The 15,045-nt window shown below is 42.6% G+C and overlaps 1 pseudogene across 1 annotated transcript in view; it reads left to right on the forward strand.

Moving 5' to 3' along the window:
* Positions 1 to 11,483, forward strand: part of LOC143270256 (protein Red pseudogene) — a 34,672-nt pseudogene extending 23,189 nt beyond the window's left edge. The window contains exon 3 of the transcript XR_013047381.1: positions 5,590 to 11,483. The product of XR_013047381.1 is annotated as a protein Red pseudogene (transcript). The remainder of the gene's footprint in view (positions 1 to 5,589) is intronic.
* The last annotated feature ends 3,562 nt before the right edge of the window (positions 11,484 to 15,045 follow it).

Below are 15,045 nucleotides of genomic sequence, written 5' to 3' on the forward strand. Positions count from 1 at the left end.
TTCACTCTCACTTGTGGTGAGCGGTGGGGCCATCTCTCCCATGAGGGTTGAGGCCAGCTTTCTTGCTGCAATGTCCATCGAGAGGCAAGGCCAGCTTTCTCTGAGCTAGCAAAGGGTGGAGCTGGCTCAGCATGGCCCTCTGATTTCATCTTGCAGGGTTACTTTGGACCCCTGAGGTGATGTGGGTCACAGACATCAACACAGACCCCAGCTGCAGCTTGACCACAGACCCAGACATGGTCCTTGGCAGCAGCTGGGTCTAGATGTCACAATTTCCCCAGGTAGCAGTGCAGGCCACTCAAATTGGCCCGAGCCCCAGTGGTTTAGTGTGGCCCTCGGACACCAACATGACCTTCGCCCTCGAGTGTCTGCACGGCCTTCTATGGTAACAGGAGCCTTTGAAATCAACACAGACCCTGGCTGCAGTAGGGGCACAGACTCAGACATGGCCCTCAGCTGTAACTCTGGCCCAGACATCACCATGGCATTGGCCAGCAGTGCAGGCTGCTCAGATCTGCATGGCCCTAGGACACCGACCTGGGCTCAGATGGATATCTGACCCTGGGCATCCTCATGGCCCTCAGTGACAACAGGCCACATATGTCAATCCAGACCCCGGCCGCTCTAGGGCCACAGACTCAGACTTGGCCCTTGGGAGTAGCCTGGGCCTGGATGACACCATGGCCCCAAGTAGCAGCACAGGCCACCTAGATCTGTATGCCCCCAGACTCCAACAAGTCCATCGGCTGTGGTTGAGATCCCAGGCCTCTGTATAGGCCCTAGCGGCATTCTTGGTCATAGACTTCAACACAGACCCCAGCTACAGCTCCACCAGGGACCCAAATTGTCTCAGGCTGCAGCTCGGTCTGTCGACATCCTGAGTCCAGGTGGAAGCACTGGCAACTCAGATCAGGATGGCTCTGGCAGCATCATGGCCCCAGACACCAACAAGGCCACAGGTTGTGGCCCAGACCCCAGGCTCCATGTGACCTCTGGTGGCAACATGGACCACAGACTTCAACACAGACCTCAGCTGCAGTAGGACCACAGACCCAGACATGGTCATTGGGCAGCATTCTGGGTCTAATTGTCACCAGGGACCCTGGTAGCTGCATAGGCCAACCCAATTGGCATGGCCCTGGGTGGCAGCCCAGATCACTGGAATCAGTATGGTCCTCAATGGCAACAGGAGGTATGAATATCAACATAGACCTTGGCTGCAGTAGGGCTGGGGACCCAGACATGGCTCCCAGCTGTAGCCCTGGCCCAGATGTTACCATGGCACTGGGTAATAGTATGTGCTACTCAGGTCTGTGTGGGCTCGACTGCAGCATGGCCTTTGGGTACCAACATGGTTCCGGTGACTGAAAAGGCCTCAGGCAACCACACACACACACACACACACACACACACACACACAGCCTTCGGTTGCAACAGGAGCCACAAATGTTGGCCCAGACAGCACCATGGCCCCATGTGGCAATCAGGCCTCCAACATCAGCCTACTCTTCACTATCTTCATTTCTTCCTTTCTGCCTCTTTCCACAGCACATGGACCACTCTGCTTCTCTTTCTCTGCCATTTCTCCACCACATATTTGCTCATCATTATGGCACTCACCTGCCCGGCACCTGACTAACCCCCACTTGAGCAGAACTGCAAAAGGGGGCCGTGGATGTCTTCCCACCAGCCAGGGCCTTGAGTGTTCCTTAGATTTCAACTTTAATTTTCTTTAATGTGATACTTCAGATTTGCTTATTTTTGTGGTGTTGGGGGTTGAATATAAGGCATCATTGGATTCCATGTAAGTGAGAGATGTACCTCTGAGTCATGTACCCAACCCTTGAGATATTTTCAATTGGTTCTTTTCTAGAGCAAGAATATCCCCTCTGTGTGAGGGGCATGGTAAAGAGACCACTGAAATGGCTTCTTCATTAGGGAGAAGGTTTTTATTGTGAATAAGAGAAGTTATCCAGAGGCACCTGGAAGAGTCCAGAGCAGTGAGAGAAAGAAGTAGACTGGTCACAGGCAGGGCTGTCTTCAGGAGAAGTGAGAGAGCATGGAGTGGAAACACAGGCCTGTTGTAAGGAGGACAGGAAGCTGGGGGAAGGGAGGAGGGCCAGGAGGCTAATGTGGACTTTGAATTGTGTAACAGCTATTTGTGATGCTGAGGAAGCCTGGAGGCCAGCATGGGCTTCCATATGTAGATAGCTGCCACAGGCATATATATGTCTGTCAGTAGAGAGCAATCAGTGTCTCTTCTGTAGTCGAGCTTGAGCTCATTTCTGGACATGTGGACTGTTGGAGACCCAGCTGCCCTTCCCTTTTGAGCTAGTGCTGTTGTGAATGTCTGTATCCCAGCTTCTTGGGAGGTTGAGGCTGGAGTATTGTACATTTCAGTCTGGCTAGAGTAACCTAGTAAGACCTCATCTCAGAAAGAAACAACCAAAAATCAGAATGGGGCCAGTGAGATAGTTCAGCAGTTAAGGTGCCTGCTGCCAAGCCTGACATCCCAGTTTGATCCTTGGAACCCACATGGTGGAAGGAGAGAATCAGCCTCCTGCACATTGTACCCTGGCCTCTGTGTGTGTGCCTATCATGTGCAGGTAAACCCACCCACACAAACTTGAAAAACAAACAGCAGCAGAAAAAGAAGCTTTGATTGTGGTCACATATCAGTAGGTTGAAAATTAGTTTATTTCATTGATATGAAAAGTTATAAATGAGCATACCTCATTTTGATGTATTATCTTTCTGAAAAATTTGTGTGTAAACATTTATAAATTAACACACTAAAAGGCCATTTATGCCGGACAGTGGTGACTCAAGCCTTTAATTCCAGCACTTAAGGCAGAGGCAGGCAGATCTCTGTGAGTTTGAGGCCAGCCTGGTCTACAAAGCGAGTTTCAGGACAGCCAAGGCTATACAAAGGAACCCTGTCTCAAAATCAAAAACAAAAACAAAAGCTGTTTATTTTTATTTTTTTAAAGCACTTCGAGACCTTTCAATGCCTGTTTAGAAGTGTAAAGCACAGTATTTAAAGTACAGGGGAGACAGAACCCGCCTTAGTTTCCTTGTAATAACCTGTGACTGTTGGTTGTGTTCTATTTGAATTCTGAGTATACATTAGTGTGCATTGCTTCTAGAGTCACAGTTTGTCTGTCTTATCTGTTAAAGCGGTGCTGGCAAGTCAGTCCAGCAGCCCTCATATGCTAGCATCCTCCTAGAGTGGAAAAATACTTGCACTTGAGCAGATTCTTCCTGAATTTATCTTACCCATGAATTTGCTGTTTTCTGACCTAGACCATTCATTAGAGTCCATATAGTAGGTAGTTTGGATGTGGCATCAATTTGAATCTTATATTTATAGGTCAATATGATAGATTGTGAGGCTAATGAATGGTTGTGGTCAACTTCCTAGTTTCTAGATTAGTTTTTTTTTTTCTTCCTTTTTCACCTTTGGAAGAAGTTTAGTAGGAGTATTTAAAAATCATTGGCTTTTCATGGAAAGTAACCTGAAAGAGGTACAGTACTATATACATAGTAATTGGCAATTGTGAGGATAAGCAGATGGCTTGGATGTGTATTCCTTCCCACAGAAACTTATCTAATAGTTATAATACAGTGATGTCTCTGATGAGCTGTACAATTAGAGGTCATCGGTTGCATTCTCTCCTATAACCTTTCCCTGTCACATTATTTTAGTTACAGAATAGACACACAGTTACAGAACTGCCACAAAAGACAGTTGGAAAGGATAATGTGTTTTATGTCTCATTTTTTACAAATGAATGAAGGCTCATAGAGATCTTGAGAGTTGACAAGAGTCACACAACTAGCTCTGGGGTTTTTAGTCTATCATACTGTCTTTATTTTTCTTTCTGATTAATATATTCTATCATTTATATTAAACTTACACTGTATGCTACATATAATAGCATTAGATTTGTGGTTGTTGATTATTACCCTTTGCTTTCTGTTTTTTTTATAGTGGTCTCAAAGTTTATTTTTTACTTTATACCAAAGTCATAGGCACTTTTAGGGTTGATATCATAAAAATCTCAAAACTATCTATCCTCCACCTCTTATAAACAAAAAAATACATAACAGAGGTAATAAAGAATTCATAGTTATTACTTTATGGCAGAAATCATTATCTCAGCAGAGGAGATCTTTTTTGACTACTTACCAAGCTAAGTTGCCCCAAAGTGATTTCATTAGAAAGACCCTAGTTTAAGAATGAAGAACATGCCGGGCGGTGGTGGTGCACGCCTTTAATCCCAGCACTTGGGAGGCAGAGCCAGGAGGATCTTTATGAGTTCAAGGCCAGCCTGGTCTACAGAGCGAGATCCAGGAAAGGTGCAAAGCTACACAGAGAAACCCTGTCTTGAAAAACAAAACAAAACAAAAAAAAGAATGAAGAACATGGGCTGGAGAGATGGCTCACTGATTAAGAACACGGACTGCTCTTCCATAGGACCTAAGTTCAATTCTCAGCACCCACATGGTAGCTCACAACTGTCTGTAACTAGTTCCACGGGACCAGACACCCATGGAAAAACACCAGTGCACATAAAAAAAAATAAAATAAAAACAAACTAAAGAATGAAGAACATTTTTTTGCCTGTAAGATGACCAGAGGTAAAAGCATTTGGTGTATGGATCCAATCTGGATCCATCCCATGGTAGGAGTGGAAGGGGAAAGCCAACTCCCAAAAGTGTATATGCACATTTTTTATTAAGTTACTAACATTTTTCTAAGAAACAGAAACAAAACCATTCGATATTGGTAGGTTTTTTTTTTTTTTTTTTTTTTTGCGACAGGGTTTCTCTGTGTAACCCTGGCTGTCCTGAAACTTACTCTGTAGTCCAGGCTGGCCTCGAACTCATAAAGATCCCTAAGTTCTGGGATTAGTGGAAGGAAGGTAGGCTCTCACAATACCCAGGCTGTCCTAGAACTCTTGAACCTTGTAAGTGGTGAGATCACGGTGTCTACCAGCTTCCCAGCTTTCTGTTGTGTTGTTTTTTTAATGAGGCTGGATTTACTAAGGAGCCTATGCTAGCCTAGAACCCATAGCTCTCCTAAGAGTACAAGCATGTGCCTCTAGACCCAGCAGCAGCAGCAGCAGCAGCAGCAGCAATATATTCTTGTCTGTTGTTTAAATTCGCATCAAATTCTGTTATAGATCAAAGAGAAGAAAATAATGCTCAAGGGCCTTAGTTGATGGCTTTACGATGACTCTTGGCAATCAGATGCAGGGGGGGGGGAACACTATGAAAAATTCACACTTAACTCTAATTACACTTTTTCATAGAATTCAAGTATTTCACTTGTTTTTCTAAAGTAATTAGACTATGTGGCTGAATTTAAGTGTGCAATTTTAGACAGTGATATTTTGGACTAATTTGCATTTTTAAAAAATTAATATTTTATGTAGCAAAATGGGGATTGTTACTAATTTGAGAGTTGTTAATAGTGCTGGGAGATCAAGGTATAACTTAATTGGGGGAGCTTATTGTTACTTGTAAAGAAAATTAAAAACTTTTTTTTCCCTCCTCTTGTTTTCTTGGGGTGCATTCCAACTCCAGAAGGTAAGAAGTATTACTTTATTCTAAAGGAGTATTAAGCAATTATAATGTAGTCTTTTACAAGTTTTACTGAATGTGCCAATGTATGCATGGTTTTTACTTTATAAAATGATTTGCCCTAGAAATAAAGTAATAGTGATATTATATAAATGTTAGTTACTAAATGAGCTTTTTTGTTTTGGTTTGTTAATTTTTGTAATTTGTAACCATTACATGGCCATAATTTTAGAAATTGTTGACATTAAGGCCTATCAAAATTGTCATTTGTCTTAGAGCACTGAAGTACCACTCAGCATTAATGAAAATGCTTAGAAGATAGAGCAATGTGTGTTGCCTGTTGCTTGTGAGATTGAAAATATATTTATTTACTTGACTGATACAGAGAAAATAATTGGTAAATTGTTTACCCAAAGGATACTTACTTTAAACCAGGCAGAACAGATGAAAATTCATAGTCTGAATCCTTTACTGAATTGGCTTTTTGTCGATGTTTGCTGGTCTCTTTAGATAGCTGTTGGTTGTAGCAATTCCCGTTTATAGTATAGTGGGGTTTTTTTGTTTTGTTTTAAAATTTCAGTTCTATGACTTTGATGTGAGGCTTGAGGACAGGGAACTCTATCTGTATTTTCATGTCATAGAATGCCATGTTTGCTTACAGCTTCAGATTAATCTCTCAACTTCAGTTAATCTGTTCATTTCATTTATAATTTATTTTTTAAGTAATGGGTTATGAATGAAGCTTAATTAAGATTTAACCTTTTAAGTTATTTGTGTGTATGATGTGTGAATGCAGTTACATGTGTATCGTGGCGCTCTTGTGGCAAGATCTTTGATTTTGGTCTGTTGGACACTTGCAGGTAGTAGTGGTGGTCTCATCTTTGAGGACAGAGTGGCAGACTGAGCTGTTTCTTGTCTTCTGGTCTTTTTTTTTTTTTTTTTTTTTTAATTGTTTTGTTTTGAGCAGGATCTTACTAAGATCTGTCTCTGAAATGCTGGGCTTAGAGATGTGTGCCACCATGCCCAACTTTCTGTGATCTTACCCCACATGCATAATACCACCTAAGAACTCATTCCTATTTTAGTATTTGTTTTTGAGACTTGACGTGAAAGCCATTTGATATAATCTAAGGTTTACCATATCTAAGTTACTTCTCTGAGAAAGAATTTCTGATAGAAAATATCATGAGCTCTTTTCGCGAAGCTGGGACAGCAGGAGGAAGGAACTTTCAGATTTCTGGGATCTCATTGGGACTACTGAGGCACCCAGCCTTGTGGACTGTGCAGTGACTGGATGGTCTGCTCTGTGGGGCTACTCCCAATGCTCAGGTTCCTTCCCACAAGGACCAAGCAACTACAGGATTCTCACCCTCTCAGAGAACCCTGACGGATGGATGTGGCTCTAACTTAGGATATCCTCACAAGAAATGAGGCAGAGCGGGAACACAAGCAATGGAGATACAATAGCCATGTCCTTAGAGGATGCTACAAGAGGAGATAGAGTGCACAACACTCTAACCTGAGCATGTCCTACAAATATGCATAGATACTCTTTGGTGGGCCTCTTGTGGTATACATGAGCCACCTGTGAGTATGACCCTCAAAGGCTGTAACTAGCTCCCTCTCAGAGCTGCCATCATTGACACCGGTACAGTAGGAGCCTGAACTTAGATGTGAATTTCCTTGCCAGACTTTGCCACAATAGGTGTGACACCTGACATAAGGAAGGAAGAGATAGTAACTGTGTGGATCCACAGGAAAGCACCTAGAACTGTGCTCTCATTTACCTGTAAATAGTATACTTGAAAACCAACTTTTCATCTGTTCCTGGGTCTCCACACCCTGTAAACACCTGAGGATAGTTACTTAATCCATGGAATATCTGGTGGGACATCTGCCGAGGGCAGTCTTTGGGTACACTACATCAGTGTTATTGTACTGCTCAGCAGATCATGCCATGAAGAAACACAGACTGTCAGAGGCTCATGCTGGAAGGCCCAGGCAAACGCTCCCAGAAAGAAGTTCCTATGACAGACATGGAGCCATTTCTCACATTGAGCTCCATTTTCTACCCCATGGTTCTAAGGAGGGCAAGGGAAACCTAGCAGCTATTTCATCAATTCATCTTTCTCTTTGACCTCTATGTGAAGCATGGATTACCAGTTTAAAAAAAAAAAATCACAAGCCGGGCGGTGGTGGCGCACACCTTTAATCCCAGCACTCGGGAGGCAGAGGTAGGCGGATCGCTGAGTTCAAGGCCAGCCTGGACTACCAAGTGAGTTCCAGGAAAAGGCGCAAAGCTACATAGAGAAACCCTGTCTCGAAAAACCAAAAAAATCACAGAATATTTGGGAAAGCTAGTCAACCTTATTTCCTTATGACAGTGATTATGTCTACTCAAGTGTGCAACCTACTACTGATGTTCTAAGTGAGTAGATATATAGCATCACATGAGGCCTAGAGGATCATTTTTGTGATACTACTAAATCCATTATATATAAAGGACATTATCAGGCACTTAAAGACCTTGACAGCAATCAAGTCTATATGGCCTTAAATATCGATGTAGGATTTCTGTGAAGACTTCCAAGTCAGGATCTCACAGGTTGAGTTTAATGTGACCTCACCAATGGTGACTGATGTGGAAGTGATTTTGTCATTGAAAGTTAAAGCATATTAAACCATGGCAAGTCAGTCAAGGTATGCAGCCCCAAGACAAAAAGAACTTGGACTCATGATAAGATAAAAAGGGAGATTATGGAATCTACTTTTAAAAAGGAACTACTTGTTTTAAATAAGATAAGTAATGAAAATTTATTGGTCTGAGTTTATCAGATGTTACTGGACTGGATATTGTTAATATATATAATGGAGTTTTTATCTGAATCTGTCAAATGTTAATGGAATAGATATCATTAATGTAATTTTTGGCTGTATATATTGTATATGCTTATTAGATAGTTTTTCTTGTATTAGTTATAAGCTTTTTTAATTTTAGACAAAAAGAGATGTGGTGGTATTGTGTTCACCAAAATATTGTGTACCTTAATAAATTTATCTGGGGTTAGAGAACAGACAGCCACTAGATACAAAGGCTAGAAAATGGTGGCACTCACACCTTTAATCCTAGCATTCCAGAGATAGAAATCCCTCTGGATCTCTGTGAGTTCAAGGCCACATTGGAAATAGCCAAGCATGGTGACACGCCTTTAATCCCAGAAAGCCAGCCTTTAATCCCAGGGAGTGGTGGTAGAAAGTAGAAAGATATATAAGGCGTGAGGGCCAGAAACTAGAGGCATTTGGCTGGTTAAGATTTTGGCTGGTTAAGCATTCAGGCTTTTGAGCAGCAGTTCAGCTGAGATTCATTGGGATGAGGACACAGAAGCTTCCAGTCTGGGGAAACAGGACCAGCTGAGGAAATGGCAAGGTGAGATAGCTGTGGCTCGTTCTGTCTCTCTGATTTACCAGCATGGACCCCAATAACTCGCCTCAGGTTTGATTTTATTAATAAGAACTTTTAAGATTCCTGCTACAGACTCATCTATTCCAACCAAAGCCTCCCATTTTGAGGCTCTCTTCTGATGCCATATGTAACAGACCCCAGTCTAGAATGCCTCAGCTGCTTGAGTCATTGTGGGAAGACTATGGTGCTCTGCTGGAATACCTCCTCGTGAAAGGCAATTTCCAAATCTTAACATGCTTGTCCCGATTTGCCCCTCACAGGGCTCAATGGTTTCACAGCAGGCAATAGAACTGTGGCTCCATGGATTTCTGATGCATCAGACAGCTGTCACTAAGAACACAGGACACTAAGGCATCTGCTCAGAAACAGGGAAGACAGTGCTATTTGGAAAGTCACCTGCAGGTTCAGGAACATTATGCCTTCCTCCCTGTTCACTGTCATAGGAGCATTAAAACCAGGAGGCTGAGTTTTCGCGGTGCACTGTGGGAGGAAGGTGGGTGCTGTTGTTTTGTGGAGGAGGCTTCACGACTGCCGGCTTTGGGAGACCGCGGCCAAAATGCCAGAACGAGACAGTGAGCCCTTCTCCAACCCTTTGGCCCCAGATGGCCACGATGTGGACGATCCTCATTCCTTCCACCAATCAAAACTTACCAATGAAGACTTCAGGAAACTTCTCATGACCCCAAGGGCTGCACCTACTTCTGCACCACCTTCAAAATCACGTCACCATGAGATGCCAAGAGAGTACAATGAGGATGAGGACCCAGCTGCACGAAGGAGGAAAAAGAAAAGTTATTATGCCAAGCTACGCCAACAAGAAATTGAGAGAGAGAGAGAACTTGCAGAGAAATACCGGGACCGTGCCAAGGAACGGAGAGATGGTGTGAACAAAGATTATGAAGAAACTGAGCTGATTAGTACCACAGCCAACTATCGGGCTGTGGGCCCCACTGCTGAGGCGGACAAATCAGCTGCAGAGAAGAGAAGACAGTTGATTCAGGAGTCCAAATTCTTGGGTGGTGATATGGAACACACCCATTTGGTGAAAGGCTTGGATTTTGCTTTGCTTCAAAAGGTACGCGCTGAGATTGCCAGCAAAGAGAAGGAGGAAGAGGAACTCATGGAAAAGCCCCAAAAGGAAACCAAGAAAGATGAGGATCCCGAAAACAAAATTGAATTTAAAACACGACTTGGCCGAAATGTGTATCGAATGCTTTTCAAGAGTAAATCATATGAGCGAAATGAGCTGTTCTTACCAGGCCGGATGGCCTATGTGGTAGACCTGGATGATGAGTATGCAGACACGGATATCCCCACCACTCTTATCCGCAGCAAGGCTGATTGCCCCACCATGGAGGCCCAGACTACACTGACTACAAATGACATTGTTATCAGCAAGCTCACCCAGATTTTGTCATACCTGAGGCAGGGCACCCGGAACAAGAAGCTCAAGAAGAAGGATAAAGGAAAACTGGAAGAAAAGAAACCTCCCGAGGCAGACATGAACATTTTTGAAGACATTGGGGATTATGTTCCCTCCACAACCAAGACACCTCGGGACAAGGAGCGGGAGAGATACCGGGAGCGGGAACGTGATCGGGAACGCGACAGGGACCGGGAGCGGGAGCGAGACCGGGAGCGGGAGCGAGACCGGGAGCGAGACAGGGAGCGGGAGCGAGAGGAAGAGAAGAAAAGGCACAGCTACTTTGAGAAGCCAAAAGTGGATGATGAGCCCGTGGATGTTGACAAAGGACCTGGATCTGCCAAAGAGTTGATCAAGTCCATCAATGAAAAATTTGCTGGGTCTGCTGGTTGGGAAGGCACTGAATCGTTGAAGAAGCCTGAAGACAAGAAGCAGCTGGGTGATTTCTTTGGCATGTCCAATAGTTATGCAGAATGCTATCCAGCCACGATGGATGACATGGCTGTCGATAGTGATGAAGAGGTAGATTATAGCAAAATGGACCAGGGTAACAAGAAGGGTCCCTTAGGCCGCTGGGACTTTGATACTCAGGAGGAATATAGCGAGTATATGAACAACAAGGAGGCTTTGCCCAAGGCTGCATTCCAGTATGGTATCAAGATGTCTGAAGGACGGAAAACCAGACGCTTCAAAGAAACCAATGACAAGGCAGAGCTTGATCGCCAGTGGAAGAAAATAAGTGCGATCATTGAGAAGAGGAAGAAGATGGAAGCTGATGGGGTTGAAGTGAAAAGACCAAAGTACTAATCTAGTTCCAACCGTCACCACACGGCTGTTCTGTTGGTTGTTTGTTTCTACAATTCCTAAAAAGGTGGCAAATGGTTTTTCTTTGTGAATGTGTATAAATCTTTATTGTATAACTATTTGTTTATAGATCTGCCTCCCAAGTGCTAAGATTAATGGCATGCAGCACCATGCCCAACATGTTCCATTAAAATTAGTTAAACTCGCTGTCTTCAAAAAAAAAAAAAAAAAAAAAAGAAAATATCATGAATTGGTTAAATAATTAGGTCAGACTACTACTTAAAAACTCAGAATTTTGATATCCACATCCACATGTGGCATTCTAGTTCTCACAAAAGCAGGAAGCAAAGCCTGTGTAGAAACAGTTCAGCAGCAAGAGCACTTGCTACTCTTGCAGAGGACCCAGTTCAGTTTCTAAAAAGTAGTTTTTATAAAAAAGCCTAAAGCAATTATAACAGCACTAGCTATTAAGATACAAAATTGCATTGCTAAATGAGCAATAATTACCCAATAAGGACAGTGATGTAAAATTTTATCTGATTTCTGTGTTTTTATTGTCTCCAGTTCAGTTCTTGTATAATTATACCCATAGTTTATTTTCTTCACAGAGATTCTGAGCTTCAATTTCTGTGTTCATGTTGGCATTCCTTTTACCTGGAATCATAAGATCTTGTGTAACCTTTTGTACTTAGTTTGGATACAAACACTGTTTGGGATTTGGTCCAGCTGTTAAGAACTTTAAGCATCCCAGCTGAGCAGTGGTGGCTCACGCCTTTTTGGTCCCAGAACTTGGAAGGCAGAGGCATGTGGGTCTGTGAGATCTAGGACAGCCAGGGCTACACAGAGAAACCCTGTCTCCAGGAAAAAAAAAAAAAAAAAAACTTTAGGCGTCCTAATCATCTATAATAAGATAGTAAATAGATAGGTAGTTAGTACCTTTATTACAGAAACGAAGAAGCATTCTGTTTCTCTCAAAGCTAATTTTTATTTTTATGGCCTGTTTATCACAATATTTAAAAGTTAGATGGTATAATGAGCTAGTATTTGAAATGACCTTGGCTAAGATGGGAGTTAGATATTTCGTATGTGTCGATGAGACAAAGACGTCTCATCGACAGTGGAACAGGAAAGACTTGCAGAGCTAGTCATGATAGAAGGTAAACTCTTGTTTTTTGCCTCACTTTTGTGTGAACGGTAGGTGATTGGGCAAGGAGCTTACTTTGCCTCCTTGGTAATAGGGATTGAACCCAAGGGTCTCACAAGGCATGATAGTCAAGTACTCTGTCAGCCTTTGAACAAGGAGGGGTGTGTGTGTGTGTGTGTGTGTGTGTGTGTGTGTGTGTGTGTGAGAGAGAGAGAGAGAGAGAGAGAGAGAGAGAGAGAGAGAGAGAGAGAGAGAGAGAGGGAGTGAGAGTCAGTTTCAGCTGGGCTTTGTGGCAATTGCCTTTAATCCTAGCACCCTTTGTGTTGTGGCTTTCTCTCTGCATTTTGATATGCCACCTATCACAGTTCAAAAAAAGAATGAACACATGCCCATTAGAGACATACAGGATACTTGGTGATTTATTTATTTTTATTGGTATTTATTAGTGTGTTGTGGTGGTCGGAAGTGGACATCAAGTATATTCTGCTCCCTTTTCCACCACCTACTTTTCCCCAGAAGAGTCATTAACTCTTCTGTTTGGCTAGACTGGCTGGCCAGTGATCTCCAGTGATCTGCCTTTTTTTATTTTAATGATTTATTTATTTTTATTTTTATGTGCATTGCCTGTATATATGTTTGTGTGAGAGTGTTGGATCCCCTGGAGGTGGAGTTACAGGCAATTGTGAGATGCCATGTGGGTGCTGGGAATTGAACCCAAGTGCTCTGGAAGAACAGCCAGTGCTCTTAATTGCTGAGCCATCTCTCCAGCCCGAGATCTGCCTTTCTTCTTTTCTTCTTTCTATATTTTGGTTTTTCGAGACAGTTTCTCTGTGTAGCTCTGGCTGCCCTGGAACTCACTCTGTAGACCAGGCTGGCCTTGAACTCACAGAGGTCCACCTGCCTCTGCCTTTCTTAATGTCAGTCCTCCACTTCTGTCCATGTTGCTTGTGGTCTCTGTAGTAGATTTGGTTTTAGGGTTTTGAGTATCACCAGCAGGGAGCTGAGAGGAAGATGAGTTGAGAATGTCCTGTTAAGTTGTTTTGCCCCTTAATAATTGTGAAAAACAAAAACTACGTAAGGGAGTTGTAGTCAGACTCCAGACCATTCCCTGACTTCTTTCCATATGAACTTTCAACGTGCTTTCTTATTACTTCTGTTTTCCTAGATACAGGAACGTGTTGCTTTAAGAGTTGCAGCGCCCAATGTTAGGCATAGATCCTATACCTGTAATTCTAATGCTTGAGAGATTGAACTAGGAAGATTGCCTTGAGTTTGATGCCAGAAGCTACATCTAGAGTTCCACACCACTTCAGACCTGTGCTACAGAATGAGGATTCTGTCCTAAAACAAACAAACAAACAAACAAACAAACAAACCAGAAACACCTACCAATCATACACAAAAGGATTAGTGTGCTTTCTTTAACACTATAGCCCTTGACCTTAGACTAACACTTGGTTTTTAGTAATATTTTCTATCATTTTATATCCTACATTTTAATATTGTTCTTAATTTCAAGCTTTTGTTTGTTTGTTTTGTTTTGTTTTTCAAAACAGTTTTTCTTTGTAGCCCTGGCTGTCCTGGAACTCCCCCTGTAGACCAGGCTGGCCTCGAACTCAGAGAATCTGCCTCTACCTCCTGAGGGCTAGGGTTAAAGGCGTGTTCACCATCCAGCTTGAAGCTTTTATTTTAATAGCTATTTCTTAGCTTTTTTCTGTTGAATAAAATCCACAGGCTTAATCATCTGAGAACATACAATTTTATTCCTTTTTGGTAGTCAGTCTATAATTTGATTTTTAAAAGACTTAAAAAAATTAATGTGTATGAATTTGTTTGTTTTTGAGGCAGAATTTCACAATGTATCTCTGGTTGGCCTGATAATCATTATGCAGAGCAGGTTTGCCTCTTTTTGTTTGTTTGTTTTTGTTTTTGAGACAGGGTTTCTCTGTGTAGACCTGGCTGTCTTGGAACTCACTTTGTAGCCCGGGCTGACCTCGAATTCACAATCTGCCTACCTCTGCCTCCCGAGTGCTGGGATTAAAGGTGTGTGCTGCCATGCCTAGCGTGTATCAATATTTGGCTTGTGTGTGTGTATTTGCACCACATGCATGCTTGGTGTTTGCAGAGTGTAGAAGGGGACATTGGATCTTCTTAAACTTGAGTTATAGATCGTTGTGAGCCTCTAAATGGGTGCTGGGAATTGAACTTGGGTACACTGCAGGAGCAACAAATGTTCTAAACTACTGAGCCAGCTTTCTAGCCTCTATAATTCGATATTTTATAACATACCCCCTTTTTGTTGTTTTTGTTTTCCAGGTCTTTACTCTGTAGTTCAGGCTAACATAGAACTTGTTTTCATCCTGCCTCAGTTTTGAGAGCAGCAGTTCTCAATGTGAGGATTTGAATGACCCTTTCTTATGAGTCACCTAAGATCATTAGAAAACACAGATGTTTACACTGCAATTCATAACAGTAGTAAAATGACAGGAAGGAGCAGTGAAAATAATTTCATGGTTGGGGGTCACCACATGAGGAACTGTATTAAAGGGTTGCAGCATTAGGAAGGTTGAGAACCACTGCTCTAGAGGCTTGATTATATGTGTGGATCACCATGCTCAGGTATAC

The sequence above is a fragment of the Peromyscus maniculatus genome, chromosome 22 (genome assembly GCF_049852395.1).
Source record: "Peromyscus maniculatus bairdii isolate BWxNUB_F1_BW_parent chromosome 22, HU_Pman_BW_mat_3.1, whole genome shotgun sequence".
Classification (NCBI taxonomy): domain Eukaryota; kingdom Metazoa; phylum Chordata; class Mammalia; order Rodentia; family Cricetidae; genus Peromyscus; species Peromyscus maniculatus.